Genomic DNA, 14,651 nt, shown 5'->3' on the forward strand with positions numbered 1-14,651 from the left:
GAGGGATGTATGGATTAATAGATGTATGGATTAATAGATGTATGGATAAATAGATGAATGAATGAATAGATGGATGGGTGATTAGATGAATAGATGGATGTAAGGATGAATAGATGTATGGTAATAAAGCTTTTGCACACCAGTACATATTTTCCAAGCACGTTAAATGAAGCAGCTGTCATCATAGATTAGATGAAGTTTGCTCTTGTTCTTTGTGGACTTTATTGGACGTTTTGCCAATCATGTTACAGAAATGTGAGCCTCCTACTGACAGACACACGTACACTATGTGAAGTTGTGCAGAATACATTTTTTAATTCCCAGAGAGAATTCAAACAAACACGACAATCTGCTGAGAAATTCTCCAGCTACCTCAAGATTTATGAAAATAAAGTTTAACTACAACAATAAGTTATGACTTCAAAGTGGAAGTATGTATTTATACTACAGCTCTGGCTCATTTCAAGCAAAAACACTATTTCTGCCTTTGCTTCCATTAACAGAATGACAGTTAAAGTCAGCTGATCAGCAGCTGGCTCATGAGCGCAGAGCTGAAGTTTGTGTTAGGTCTGCTAACTTTGAAACTGAAAACCGGAGGACGTGTGTTCTGACAAAACGAGTTTCCTATAGAGCAGCCTTGCTGAGTCAGGAATACATGACATGCTGTGGAGTTTGTTTGCATTCCTTCAAAGTCTTTATGTAAACAGGGTGCCATGCAGTTCAGTCATGCTCTAGAACAGTTTCTGCAGGAACGTGTGTGTAAGAGTCAAGAATCATCTCTGATCTGGGACCAGTGTCCGACAGCAGAATGAAATCATTAGCCGTCATAGACAGGATGCGGATCGGGACGTTTCGTTAACAAAAGCTGATGCTAACACCTCTAACCTGTTCAAGAGAAATAATGAAACAGCACGTAACCTGTGAAGGTCATCCAGGGAATGGCGATCCTAGTGTCCTCTTCCTTCTCATCCAAAGGGCTCCATGTTGCACTCAGGTGGATCTGAAAGACTGGTCTGGGAGTCCTGGAACTGGGTGGTGCTGTTGGGCTTAAACATTACAAGAGTGCTGTTTGTGATTTGATGCAAGTCCAGTTTGGGAATCTGAAGGTTTTTTTTTTTTTTTTTGCTTGATTTCTGTTCCTTTTCTTGTTCTTCTGTTATATCAGATGCCAGTTTTGCTCAGTAATTAGAGGAGCTGTGTGTCAGCCATGGTTGTAGACATTCTTAACCCGATTTGACAGATTTTTAGTTTATTTCAGTCATAACTTCCTGTTTTATGGCTGATCAGTATTTGACTCCTGATTGTCTCTGCTGGTTTAAACACTGATAATTAGATGATGTAAAATCACTGCTTCATGTTGAGAGAGTTGTTTTAATTATTTCTAATTGTTTCATCTCTCTTTTCATGGAGGACATCAGGATGGGGAACTGTGATGTAAGATAAGTAGTTTGGAAACATAAACTCTTGTGATTTTATTATAAACGTCTCAGTAAAGAACAACCTAGAAGGTTGGAGAAGCTCCTTCATGGCAGGCATGACTTTCCAGCCAGATTGATCCTGCTATTTTTCACATCCCAGCAATGTTCTCCTGCAGCAGCCCCCAGCACTAAAATCAGCAGCACATTCCCATGACGACCAAAGCTGCATCAAGCATCATTCTGACTCAACTATTCCGGGCTGCAGGATGCAGCTACATTTGAGAAGATCAGGAAAATCAGGCTGCAGGAGCAACAGCAACATCTCTTTTCCCCTCAGGTGAACTACATCCGTGCAAGAATAAAACCCCCTTTTACTAGCAGTCCATATAACAACACAGCTGCAATAGCAAAACCCAGCCGGTCCATTCCTGTGGTGTCGGGGTCCAGGGGTGTCAAGAGAGCTGACCTCCAGCACACAGAGAATAAAACTGATTTACTGCCGCTTCGCTGGCTGCGCCGCACTTTATAAAACTGTCCTGAGCAAAGTTATGAGCCCAGGTAACACATGCAGACACACTCACGGGCTCGTGTAAACACACGGAGGAAATGCTGGTGCACACGTGCAGCACATCAACACACACACAAGCAGCATCACTATTGTAGCTAAGACTTTCCCTTTGACACACGAAGAAGAAAACAAACAGTCCTTTTAAGGGAAGGAATGGGACACTCATAAAACGATAAAAACACTGTGGACGCTGAACCCCCACACTAAAAATAAGGATTATTTCAATTCAATTCAATTGAAAAATACTTTATTAATCCCAGAGGGAAATTGAGTTGTTGTTGGTATTGTTGACAGAAGGTTTCTTCATCAACTTTTCTCTGCACTTTCCCAATTTTCCTGGAAAATCTGATCTTCTTTGTTTTTAGGCACAATGTGAGCATTAATGCAACTTTCCAAAGTAAAAATCTTCCAAAAATGATAAATGAAACAGTGGATTTTCCCTTTGAGAACAAATAGGTGAGGTCCAAAAGCGTTCTGATTAAAGTTGTAGCTGTTTTTGAAGGAAGCAAAACCTAAAAATACAGTTAACTCAGAAACAGTGCCTTGTTTGTGCTTTGTGATCCCCTCCTTTTGCAAAAGAAGAAAAGCAGAGCCCCAGCCTCACGAGTTCAAATCAGCCACCGCTGCTCGGCACGTCCCTCTGCAGCGTGGTTGTGTGGACAGCTGACACTGAGCAGACGTGCTGCGCTTAATCTTGTCAGGACATGAAGCTACTGAAGGAAAGCTGCAGAGCTCAGGGGCTCTGTCTGAATGAATGGATGAGGGCTTTAACACAACCTGATAAGTTATTAGAACATGATTCTGTGGGCTGAACATCTGATTATTGGATGGAAAATGTCAGAGCTTTGACATTAAACAGATGTTTGATGTAGGTAGCTTAAATTATGGGGGTATATAATGAACCTGTTGGAAACAAGAGTCAGTACACACACACACACACACACACACACACACACACACACCGATACAAGTTATTTGTTAGTTTAGCAAAGAAAGAAGACTCTTAACTTTTAGTTCAGAATGTTTAAACCTTTCAGCATCTTAATGGTTTATCAGGATAAAGTAGAAGCAAAAGCCATGGTCCATTTTTAGAATCCTGCACCTGCTTCAGGAACTAGAAGTGAGCCAGATCACAGCTGAGCTTCAGCCGGCAGGATCTGGAGTTTTACTTCCTGATTTTGGAGATCTCTTCTCTGATTGGCTAACAGCAGCACAACTCTACCACAGACTCTGTCTGCTCTGCTGCGTTGATGTTTTGTCTCCACCAAATAACACAAGCCTGGAGGAGTTCTGCTGTGTGGTGGAGATGCTAATGCTAATAGTTAGCTTCTACTAGCTGAGATGTTCTCTGCTGTTTCCTGGACGCTAAACCAACAACAGCCTTCCCCGTCATGAGCCAAGATGGGTGAGTCCATGAATGTTAGTGACAGTGTGACGTAGATCTGCCAGGATTTTCGTGTTCAGCCTGCATGAAACCGAATATACATTTTATGTGTGTGTGTGTGTGTGTGTGTGTGTGTGTGTGTGTGTGTGTGTGTGTGTGTGTGTGTGTGTGTGTGTGTGTGTCTGTTAATGTTTTCAAACCTTTATGGGAATTTGGGGTCATTTTAATTCTGTAAAGCACTTTGCTTGAAAAGCGTTTTATAAATAAAATCTGATTGATTGATTGATTGATTGATTGATTGATTGATTGATTGATTGAATGATGATTGATTGAAACACTCAGAGTGGCCCGTTAGAATCAGAAATCATCCTTAAAACATGATTTTTCAGTGTTCCACACCTTTAAGAAGTGTGTTGCATCAACTGAAACAGGTCATATCTAACAGAAAACAAAGGAATCAACTAATAAAAACTGTAAATCTCTGAAGTCCATAAAAATGATTTCCTCTTCTACAACTCAGACCTGCAGCCGGATGACACTGACAATGAAACAAAGAGAACAGAGTTGATCAAATATTCCTGTATAAGGCCTCTTGTGTTCACAGGTGTAGCACCTGTGTTATTTCAGACAGAGGTCTCTGAGGTATGGAGGGATGATGGGATGGATGAAGCAGGTGGAGGACAGGAGCCTTCAGTACCTGATCGGGTTTGACAATGGGCTGCTTCTGTCGGGCTGAACGGTGTGTGTGTGTGAACGGGGATGAGAGGGAGATAGAAACGGAGGGCCGTTACATCATGAAAGTACTGTCTCTCACACAGACACACACACACACACACACACACACACACACACACACACAATCTATCATCTGTGACCTCTTTCTGACCTGAGCCAGTATCTGGTTCACCTGTCCACAGGGGATCTCCTCAAATCATTCTCTGTCCAGCTTCTCTCTCAGGAGCAGCTGACTGGACGATGAACTGTTGTAGATTCCTCTTTATTAGAAGCTTCTCACAAATGGGTTTATTAGAATTAGAATCAGACAATGAAACATAAACACCACTGGTACAATTAAATTACAAACTAATTCTTAGGCTGGAGGGAAAAAAGCAACGTGGTGTTAACTGCAGGTTAGGGTTAGGGTAAGGGTTAACCCTAACCTGGTTTATTTAATAACTCCAACTCTAAACTAGATTGAGGGTAATGAATAAGCTTCAGAACAACCTGTGATGTACAGTAGGGTCACCTGGAGGAAACTAAACTAAACAAGAAGTATCCATAAGTGAGAAAAACATCAAGGTGAGAGGTCATATTAAAATGAGCCCAGAGAGGTTCAAATTTTGGGTTCTTTATTTATTCTGTTTAAGTATAAATGTAACCGAGTTATCTGTGTTTTTATTAAACATATCCTTTAGAAATAATTTTAGCACATCCAGTTTAACTCCTGATGTAAAAAACTCGTCTGTGCAGAAAACAGAAGATCTGAAGAATCAGGTGAAACGGAAGAGCAGTTCAGAAAGGGAGAATACTCTCATTAAAAGACGAGGACACAGTGATGCAAAGGTCAGTTTTAAAAAAGATTTGTGTGGTGGCATGAAGAGGAGTGAGTGAAGGATGGTGAGAAAGGAGCGCTGCTTTTATCCCCGTGTGACACCCATCCATCCACCGCCGTAACAAGAGCGCTTCGGAGCAAACGGCCAACAAAGGCAGCCGCAGCAGCCTGAGCCGTGCACTCACTGCAATAAAAGGTCACGGAGAAAATCTCCTCGTGTGTGTGTGTGTGTGTGTGTGTGTGTGTGTGTGTGTGTGTGTGTGTGTGTGTGTGTGTGTGTGTGTGTGTGTGTGTGTGTGTGTGTGTGTGTGTGTGTTTTGACAGAGATATCCATGACTTGGTCTACTTAGCCTCTGTTGTATCATCAAAGGACACAGGTGAGAGCAGCTTTGTGGGTCCTGAGCTCTCACGTTACTCTTTCAGCTCAGGGAGGTCACATCAAAGAGAGGGTGAACACACACACACACACACACACACACACACACACACACACACACAAGCATTGAGATATATTCTGCATGTTTCCCTCCAAAGTGTCACTTTAAATATGTTGTTTTCTCAGTCATCTTCAGCCTCATCAGACAGAGAGCGGTTTTTCCTCTGACCCTAAAATCTCCTTCTTACATGCAAGAAAGAGCAAAAAGCTAAACGGGGTTCATCTTGAGCCAATAAACAAATAACAATTCCTAGTACCTCGGTTTTCCATTTGCTTCTCTTTGGACGGATGATGACAGCTGACAACTGACAGATGATCATAACAGCGGTGAATCGAAACTCAGAAAGACCACAAACCTCAAAGCTCTACGTCAGAGAGTCTGAAGGATGTAGGTCAGAGGTGTTTATGAACTCACAATATCTCTGAGAGTGCAATTAAAAACAAACCACCTCTCGGGTTACGTCTGCTCCTTTCATAAAAAGCTGAAACTGATTAAACATCTGAAACTGAAAACCTGCTGTGAACTTTGTCCAAACACACTCAGAAAATCATTTTTCTTGATGCCTTCTGCTCTGACCCCAAACTTCCCTAAATATTTGTGACGGTAAAACAGGAAAAAGGGAATGTGTATAACGTGTTTTCCTCTTTGTTTAAACCAATCAGCCACCGTTCTGAATGCTCTTCAGCTTTACCTGGATTAGTGGAGACCGTTCTAATCACCTGCTTTATTGTGACTGGCTTAATGTTGGAAGGATCTGGAGAAAAGCCTCCGTCTGTAACCAGGAGGGAGAAAGTTTCAGTGAAGTTCATGTCTCTCAACACGTGCTGCTGTGATGGTTTTTAACCTAACATAAATGTTCTAATTGTGTCACAAAATTGGTAATTTCTTTCACTTTAATGCAGACTTCCTTTTATTTATTTTGCTGTGTCGTGTTGACCTTTAAAAACAAACCAAGTTGGGCAAAATTTCTGGAATATTTAGCAGAATTTTAAAGTTGAACTTTTTATTAGACTGGGAGGGTTAGCATGTGTTCAAATAACTACTTTCATGGTTTGTTTGTGGACCGTTGGTGCAGGTGAAGGAACAGGACGCAGGCGGGTAAACTCAGAAATGTTTAACAAAACCAGGAACCACAGTGAGCGGGTTCTTGTTGGGAACCCAGGACAAGGAACCCGGGTAGATGTGGCTAAAACAACAGCGATGCAAAACAAAGAACAAACAGGAACGTTACACTGTGGGACAGTGATGGCGTAACAGGAAGTGGTGAGTCGATAACTAATGGATAAAAGGTGTGCAGCCTGAATAGGTGGAGCTGAACTGCAGAAGGCCCAATCCCAAAAGTCGCACTGGGCCTACCGTCTTCAGCAAAGCAAGGTTTCAGGTGTGGAGGACACAAGTGTGCAAACAGACTCGGGACGGTGACTGTTGCTGTTTGTGCTGCTTCCAAAAAAATCATATAAACAACGTTCAAACAAACAACTGACAACATTTACATTCACTGCTGTCCACGTTAAATAGTCTAAAACATTCAGAGCGTCGATAAACATCGTTAATCGTCCTAAAATGAACTTCTTCCGTTTCAAAATACATCGTTTCAGAAAAGGCACTTGAGCCATTGTTCTGCCTTCTTCTCAGAAAGGATCGTGACCCTTCGGCCAAGTCTGCGTCGACACAGACGTGGGCGAAGGGTGCGAAAGGGGAGTGGTCAACTTACACAGTCGCTCCCCTGGACTGGAACGCACAACTGAGGGGTGGAAGTGCAACAATTGCGAGTAATGCAATACTCAGTATGTGTAATACCTGTGCCAGAGGTGTGACCAAGTCACTGCTTTGCTAGTCACAAGTGAGTCACAAGTCTTTCCAGTCAAGTCTCGAGTCAAGTCCATGTCAAAGACAACCAAGTCCAAGTTGAGTCCAAAGTCAATGATGTCCAAGTACACTCCAAGTCCTTAACTTTGAATTTTCAAGTCATAATCAAGTCATCTGTCCAACTTCAATTAATGGCAATGATAATAAATAAAGTCCATAAATAAAGCTTCATGTATTCATTTATTCGCTCAAACAACAGAAAGTGAAGTTCTAAACGAAGAGCTGCTGCATTCAGCAGGAAATCAAACCCAGAACCAAGAATGATTCATGATTTTTGTCCAGGTCGCGCCACTTTTGTGCTAAAATATCAAATATGCTCAAGTCATCATCAAGTCAACAGATGCAAGTCTGTTCAAGTCGCAAGTCATTGGGGTTCAAGTCCGAATCAAGTCGTAAATCTTTATAGATTTTATCAAGTCAAGTCAGAAGTCTTTAAAATAATGACTTGAGTCCAAGTCATGTGACTCGAGCCCACACCTTTGGCCTGTGCAACACCAGATTCACATAGCACGTCTGTGTCCCTGTGCTGCAGAGCTCTGGAACCCAAATTTTCATTTTTATTCGCGGCTTCTAGAGGTCAAAGGTCACAATAAGAGCTTACTGCCCAGGTGTGTCGTTGTGATTATTCCCTTAAGTGTTGGTGTTGCTGTGACAAGTGAATTTCACCACTGTGAGATCAATAAAGTCTATTTTATTTTGTTCTATTGGGACTGGGCCACAATCAGAGGAAAAGATCATGACACCCATTTGCACACATCGCTGTTGCACCCCAGATAAAACCCTCGGTGTTCTGTCATGGTGTCTCATACTGAATTATCATGCTGAGTGGCAAGAGGTAAACGGGATAAAAATGAATTTCAGATTCTAAGAAACTTTAAAGAGTAATTCCACATTTAGTCCTCGGACTACAAGTTCCTCCCACGGAACAGGAGACCTAAAACCAAAGGATCTGCTCTCCCTGCTGACTGAGGAAATAAAAATAAATAAAAACAAGGTTAAATATGGTTATTTATGACCGTGTGTTAAGAGACAGTGAGACACAGGAAGTGGCATCAGAGGCTGACAGGAAGTAATGGGAATGGCCAAATAACGAAGTCAAACGGCGAGTTTGGGAGAATACCAGTGAAGCAAACCTTTTCCTGTTCAGATGGTTTAGTTGTTCTGATGAATCGGTTGTGTGTGCGATCCCCATCTTTCCGTCGTCTGGCTGAAATCTGCTGTAAAAGCTGCGTTTCCTAAATGTCTAAGACCGTAAATAATCTGGTGGTCTGGTGTGTGTCTACCTTCAGCACAAACAGCTTTTGTTCTGATATTCCAACTCACACTTGAATGTTTTTTCCTGTGCCCTCTTCTTGCCTCTCGGCCTCAGCGTTGGTGGTGATGCCATGTTTTTCACAAGGACATCCAGTCCAACAAAAGGTGTGTTTGGTTCTGCTCACAGGCTCGTCCAACATTTAATTCATTCCTTATAATGTCACCCCCCCCCCCCCCCCCAGCTTCAGGAGGGCTGGCAGCAAATGAGTCGTCACCTTACAGCCTCATTCATGGCATGTCTGTTTTTTATTACAGGTTGAAGGTGTTTGCACTTCCAAAGCTTTCATTACACAAACGGTTCTTTTTGGAGAGAAGTGTATGATGATAAATGACTGCTGGAAGCCCACGCTGTGTTAAACGGCGGGTAAACGTGGCTTTTGATGAAGAATAGAGGGTGAGGAGAGAAGCCTGGTAAAGATGGAGAGGAGAGTTCAATAAAAAGGTTCTCTTGACAATTTTCAGTCAGTCATCAGATGATGCGTTGGTGAGTTTACTGACTGAAGAGTAATGGCTGCTCGTGATCAACGCTCATGATGTCAGAGGAATTTCTCACCCAACACTGGACGGGTTTGGGGGAGCAGGCCGATAACGTCTCTGTTCCTGGTGTTCAAATCTAATACCGTAGATGAATCACGGCGGCCATCATGGCTAGATTCACAGCTGATGTTTGCGTACCTTTTGATGAACCCCTAAGTAGCAGCTTGTCTGTTCAGAGAGTGGTTTGCACGATGCTGGGAAACGCCACCATGGAAACACCCACCAACACCTGCCGGTCCTGCTCAACGCGGCTGCAGGTTGGCAAGAATCCCAACATCCAGTTTTTCCAACAGCCATATCTGGAACGTTGTGATGAGGTGTTAAGTATATAATAAAAAGCGAGAGAAAACTTCTTAAGTCAGGACGTGGCTCCCTCCAAGCCCATTTCGCAATCCCTTCATTATTTGCCAAGAAATCCAGCAACAAGGTTGTGCAGATGGCCAACTGACTCATTTTAGATTCGGGCTCTGCGCCAGACTTTGGTTTGAAATTAGATAAAGGCACACACACGTGCTGTCTGTTGCAAATGTTAATGCTGGTGGCAAAAGTTTAAGACATGTAGAGTTTACTGGCCTTCAACGAAAAAATAACTTTATTAATACTCGCTCAATAAATGTTCCCAACTCCTAAAACTAATCCTGCTGCTTGTTGGTCTGAGGGGCGGTGGCCTAGACAAAAGGCAGCATTCATCCAAGTGGATGTGTGGACAAGGTGTCCTCATGGACAGGACTCAGGGACACAAGGTGTCTGTTACAGACCGTGAACCCCTAACTCAAACATCAGCCGTTCTATAATTAGACTCTTTTCACCTGAATGGTTTGTGATGGTCGTTATCTGAGAAGCTGTAAAGGCGATGGCGAGTTTAGAGGAGACCGCTAAACCACAACATACATTAAATACAGTAATAAGTTTAATGACTGTACTGATCATGTTAAAGAGATGGAGGTCTAAGGAATTTAGAAGTGTGAGTAACAAGGGATTAAGCATCAACACATCTGTCTGTCCACCAATCCTTGGTTAGGTTTTCCAGGTCGGGTCACGCAGGTCCATCAGCGAGGTTCAGACTTCCCTATAGGCAACACAGTCCAGCTATTCCTGGGGTGCCCAAAGGGATTCCCAGCATGCGGGTCGTGCCAAAGAGTTCTGATGCCTACAAGGGAAGGTGAGTGGGAGCATCCTAATCAGATTCCTGAACCTCTGCTGACCTTTGCTCTGCACTGAGCTCCCCCTGGAAGATGGAGCTCCTCTTGGTACCTCTAAGGCTTTTGTGTCAGGGATCTCATCCTTCCCATCGTGATCTTGTGACCGTAGTTGAAGAACAGAACTCGAACAAACCAGTAAGTTATGAGTTTTGGCCCAAGAACAAGACACCAAGATTCTTGAACATTTCTGCTTGTGGCAGGGACTTGATCCCAACGCAGATAAAACCATCCCGCTCATCCAGAAACACAAAAAAGAACAAAAGATGTTTCAGATCAGAGCTAACCAAACCGAGTGAGGGTCTGGGACTACCGGTGTTGGTTGCTGCTGTGTGATGAACACTGAATCACCGCAGGTGGGAGGTAAAAGGTATCAGAGTGTAGAGCGCCCATTTCATCGGAGAGCAATCTGGAAGGAAAACATGCAGCGAATACAAAGATGTTCTGGAAAACCCCCACGACACACACACACACACACACACACACACGCACACACACGCACGCACACACGCACACACACACACTCAGACTTTACCCTGGGTGTGCAGACACCTACACACACTAACTAGCTCCTGCTTGCACACGCTGAAGCTTACACAAACACACGTTTTATTTATTTAGATTCAAAAACCCTCAAAATGTTCAACAAAAGCCATGCCAGATTAAAATATACAAAAACAACAAACGTTTCATCATGCAATATCCAAACACACAGTAAACAAATAAAACCGACGTCCCACCACCTCCACATACTCACCCTAGACTGTAATATGGTTTTCACATCAAAACCATGAGCTCCGTGTGTCGCGTTACGGCGTGGAGTCAGAGACAGGGACGGGGGGAACGTGAGCGGCACCTCAGCAGCAAAACAAGCAAACCTTGAGCAGAAAATCTGCTCTTTTTTAAAGCACAAAGATCACTGTAAAACACATGTTAACTGTTTTCTCTATTATTTCCTCTCAATCTAAAGGTTTTCCAGACTTAGATTTCTTGCTGTACACTTCCCGCTCCCATGGAAAAACAGAAATACGTCGTGTTTCCACTATGAAACCTGGGAAACGTCATGGTGGGAGAAGAGCGACCAGGAGATACGCTGGCTCCGTCCTCTCAGCTGCTGAGTCTCCAGACCAAAGTGGACTTTGCTGAGATGTCAGCACATTACGACGGCGTGCGCACCGCCGCTGATCAGCGAAGGAACAATGTCCACGGACGTTAATGGGAAAGGGCAGCAGCAGCAGGAGGTGGTGCAGGTTGTCCAGTAATCGGAGAGTTGTAGGTTTATGGCGGAGCTTCATAAAGGCAGTTTATTACAGCATTGTGGGGCATTTACGCCGTGTTTTTGTGCTTTGAGTAAAGAAACGGAAACTTTGAAGCTGCGTCTGCGCTGCTTATTTTCCTTTCCTTCCACTCCGCTTCACAAGCAACTCTTTTACCAATGCTAGTTGTTTGGCAACGTCTGTCGATGTAATTTCCTCCTGAGGTTCAACCAATCGACATGGGTTAACCACAAGTCCTGCTCAGCAACTCCAGCAGGCTTTTCTGAGTGAATACCCATGTTTGGGTAATCGGCTGGTTCCTGACACGGCCTGGAGAGAGGTCCTTTTGGGCCGGCTCTGTGAAATGGAGACACGCATGCCATGAAGGTCCGGAAAACGAACTCGGAAGTTCCCATAGCGGAAACAGCAAATGAGAAGCTTTAAAGGACAACTCATGCTTGAAACACCGTTTAGAAGGTCAAAGTTTTTCTTGTTATGCTGGAAAAGTAAAAGAAGAAAAAACTGTTTCAGCTCTGCGCAGCTCCTCGAGGATAAAAGTCTGTGTTGATCCAGGCCAGTGCCAAGTTACAAAGCTGCAATAACAAGAACAAGCACTAACTCAGATCTGCGAGGTTTATTTGATTTGAGCTGCACACAGTCAGGTGTTGGCAGTGAAGCTGCGCTGCTCAGCAGAGGAACTTCTTTTAAGCTCCTTTCTACTGATGTGTTGGCTGAAATAAGCAGAGAGGCCTAGACGTTCCTCTCCTCAGCCACTTGGGCCAGCTCCTCCAGGGGAATCAGCTCAGTGGACGAGTGGTATGAGGTTATGGGTTTAGACCCATGGTCGGGTCATACCAAAGACTTAAGTTAAGTTTAAGCATTTCCTGTTGAAGCCTTTAGACCTTTGTTTACATGGAAAACAACACTTTGCCACCCTGCAGGCGTCTGACCCAAACCAGTTTGCAGGTGAACAAGTTCATCTTCAGTCCTAAAGCTGGAAATGATATCCAGCTGGATTCTTTTGATAAATACACATTAGCTCTGAAGAACATCTCCTCCCTGAGCAGTGTGTGAGCATGCTCTCAGAGTGCCACCATACTGTTTCCTTTGCAGTGAAACCTGTTGTTGATCTCCTTTTATTCATTTTCCAACTCTGTTCTCGATTTTGCATGAAGCAAAACAAAAAACAACAAAAAAAAAAAAAAACAATTAGATTTGCTGACTGAAGCAGAAACACAAAGTGAAGGCATGCAGTTCAGACTCCACAGAGGCTCACCTGTGCAGAAAGGACAGGTGTGAGTGTGTGATCACCCCACAGAGGCACCCGGTAGTGATAGGGGTGTGAGAGTCTCTGCAGGTCCCTGAGGAGAAAACGTATCATGCGTGCATGTCGGCCCCCATGGACCACACATTCCACTCAGCTAAAACCATGAGAGCTGTGGGTGAGATCAGGGAAGCACTGGGAGCCAGGGATGGTCACACACTCACATACACACACTCCCTAGATGTGCTGAGGTACATCTCTGAAGCCGCCCACAGTCAGTAATCATTACTGCTAAAACATGTCATTTCTTGTGTGTGTGTGTGTGTGTGTGTGTGTGTGTGTGTGTGTGTGTGTGTGTGTGTGTGTGTGTGTGTGTGTGTGTGTGTGTGTGTGTGTGTGTGTGTGTGTGTGCACGTGTGTGCGTGCGTGCATGCGTGCATGTGTGTGTGTGTGTGTCCCAGGTCAAATAGATAGATATTAACAACACTTTTCTGAAGGAGAGATGGAAAATCAGACATCTGGTGAAGCTTTTGGGTAAAAACGTCTCTGATGGGTTTAAATCAGCAGCTGAAGATGTAGCAAAAAAAGTCACATTCATTAAAAGCTCATTTCAAAATGTTGGCACATACATCTCATAAAACAAACCCAATGAATATTTCCTCTCAGTGGGCTTTTCTCCAGTATTAACAGGTATTTCCTTTGGCAGCTCCTCTTTCCTCTCACTTTGCTACGCTGCTCCTTAGTCAGTGTGTGTGTGCGTGCGTGCGTGTGTGTGTGTGTGTGTGTTGTCTGCATTTATTCTGTGGCAGGTTCATTTCCTGCCCAGGTTGTTTCTGAGCCTTGAGCCCAGGGGATGGTGGGATTGGCTCCTGGTGTCCGAAGGTATCCGTGGAAACTTGTAAACACATCCTCACCGGTGTCTAATATTAAGGCCACTTTCAGACATCAGAGCGCCTCATGAACCTAGTGAGAGCAGAGAAGGAAATGTGTCAGCCACCATGGTTGCCATCTTGGCTGGCTGTGTGTGTGTGTGTGTGTGTGTGTGTGTGTGTGTGTGTGTGTGTGTGTGTGTGTGTGAGCCCTTGGCAGTTAGGAGTCATTAAAAAAGGGCGTGAGGAAGCCATCGGGGGTTTCTTGACATTAATGAGGAACAGCACCGACAACCACAAGAGCCCATTCATACACACAAACAATGTAAACATAAAATGAAGCACATATGTGCTGAATACTGTTTATCTTTGGTGTTTTGCTTCTTGCTGCTCTCTGCTACAAACACTCTTTCCTGTCATAAAGTATGATGACCCCATGAACACACACACACACACACACACACACACACACACACACACACACACACACACACACACACACACACACACACACACTATATTAAACCAAAAGCAGTAATGCGTGTGTAAAACTTGAGGGTCACATGTTAGAGAAAACAAGCTGCACAAACCACAAACTTTTGTTAGTTTATTTAAAGTGAAGCCCGTGCAGCTGGATTGTGGGTTGTGAATGGGTGAGGGAAGGATGAGGAAGTTGTGTGACAAGACGTTCAGTCACCCTCTCTACTTCCTAGGCCAACAGCCCTCACCACTTCCAGCCAACTATCTTAAAGAGGATGTTGTGTGCTGCTGCACTGCACTTTCTCAGCCACAGATACATCACATCAAACGCTTAGCCACTGAACTGTTTATTTATAGGCTGCACAGCACTGATTGTATGGCAGAGAGTGTGTATGCTGGAATATAACGAACTGCTCCAGGACGTTTAGCTATCACATATGGAGAGATGCTTTCTCTGCTCAAGGCTGGCATCTAGTGGCGCTGGTTTGGCCGCTCCCTGGAGAA

The sequence above is a fragment of the Nothobranchius furzeri genome, chromosome 5, assembly GCF_043380555.1.
Source record: "Nothobranchius furzeri strain GRZ-AD chromosome 5, NfurGRZ-RIMD1, whole genome shotgun sequence".
NCBI lineage: Eukaryota > Metazoa > Chordata > Actinopteri > Cyprinodontiformes > Nothobranchiidae > Nothobranchius > Nothobranchius furzeri.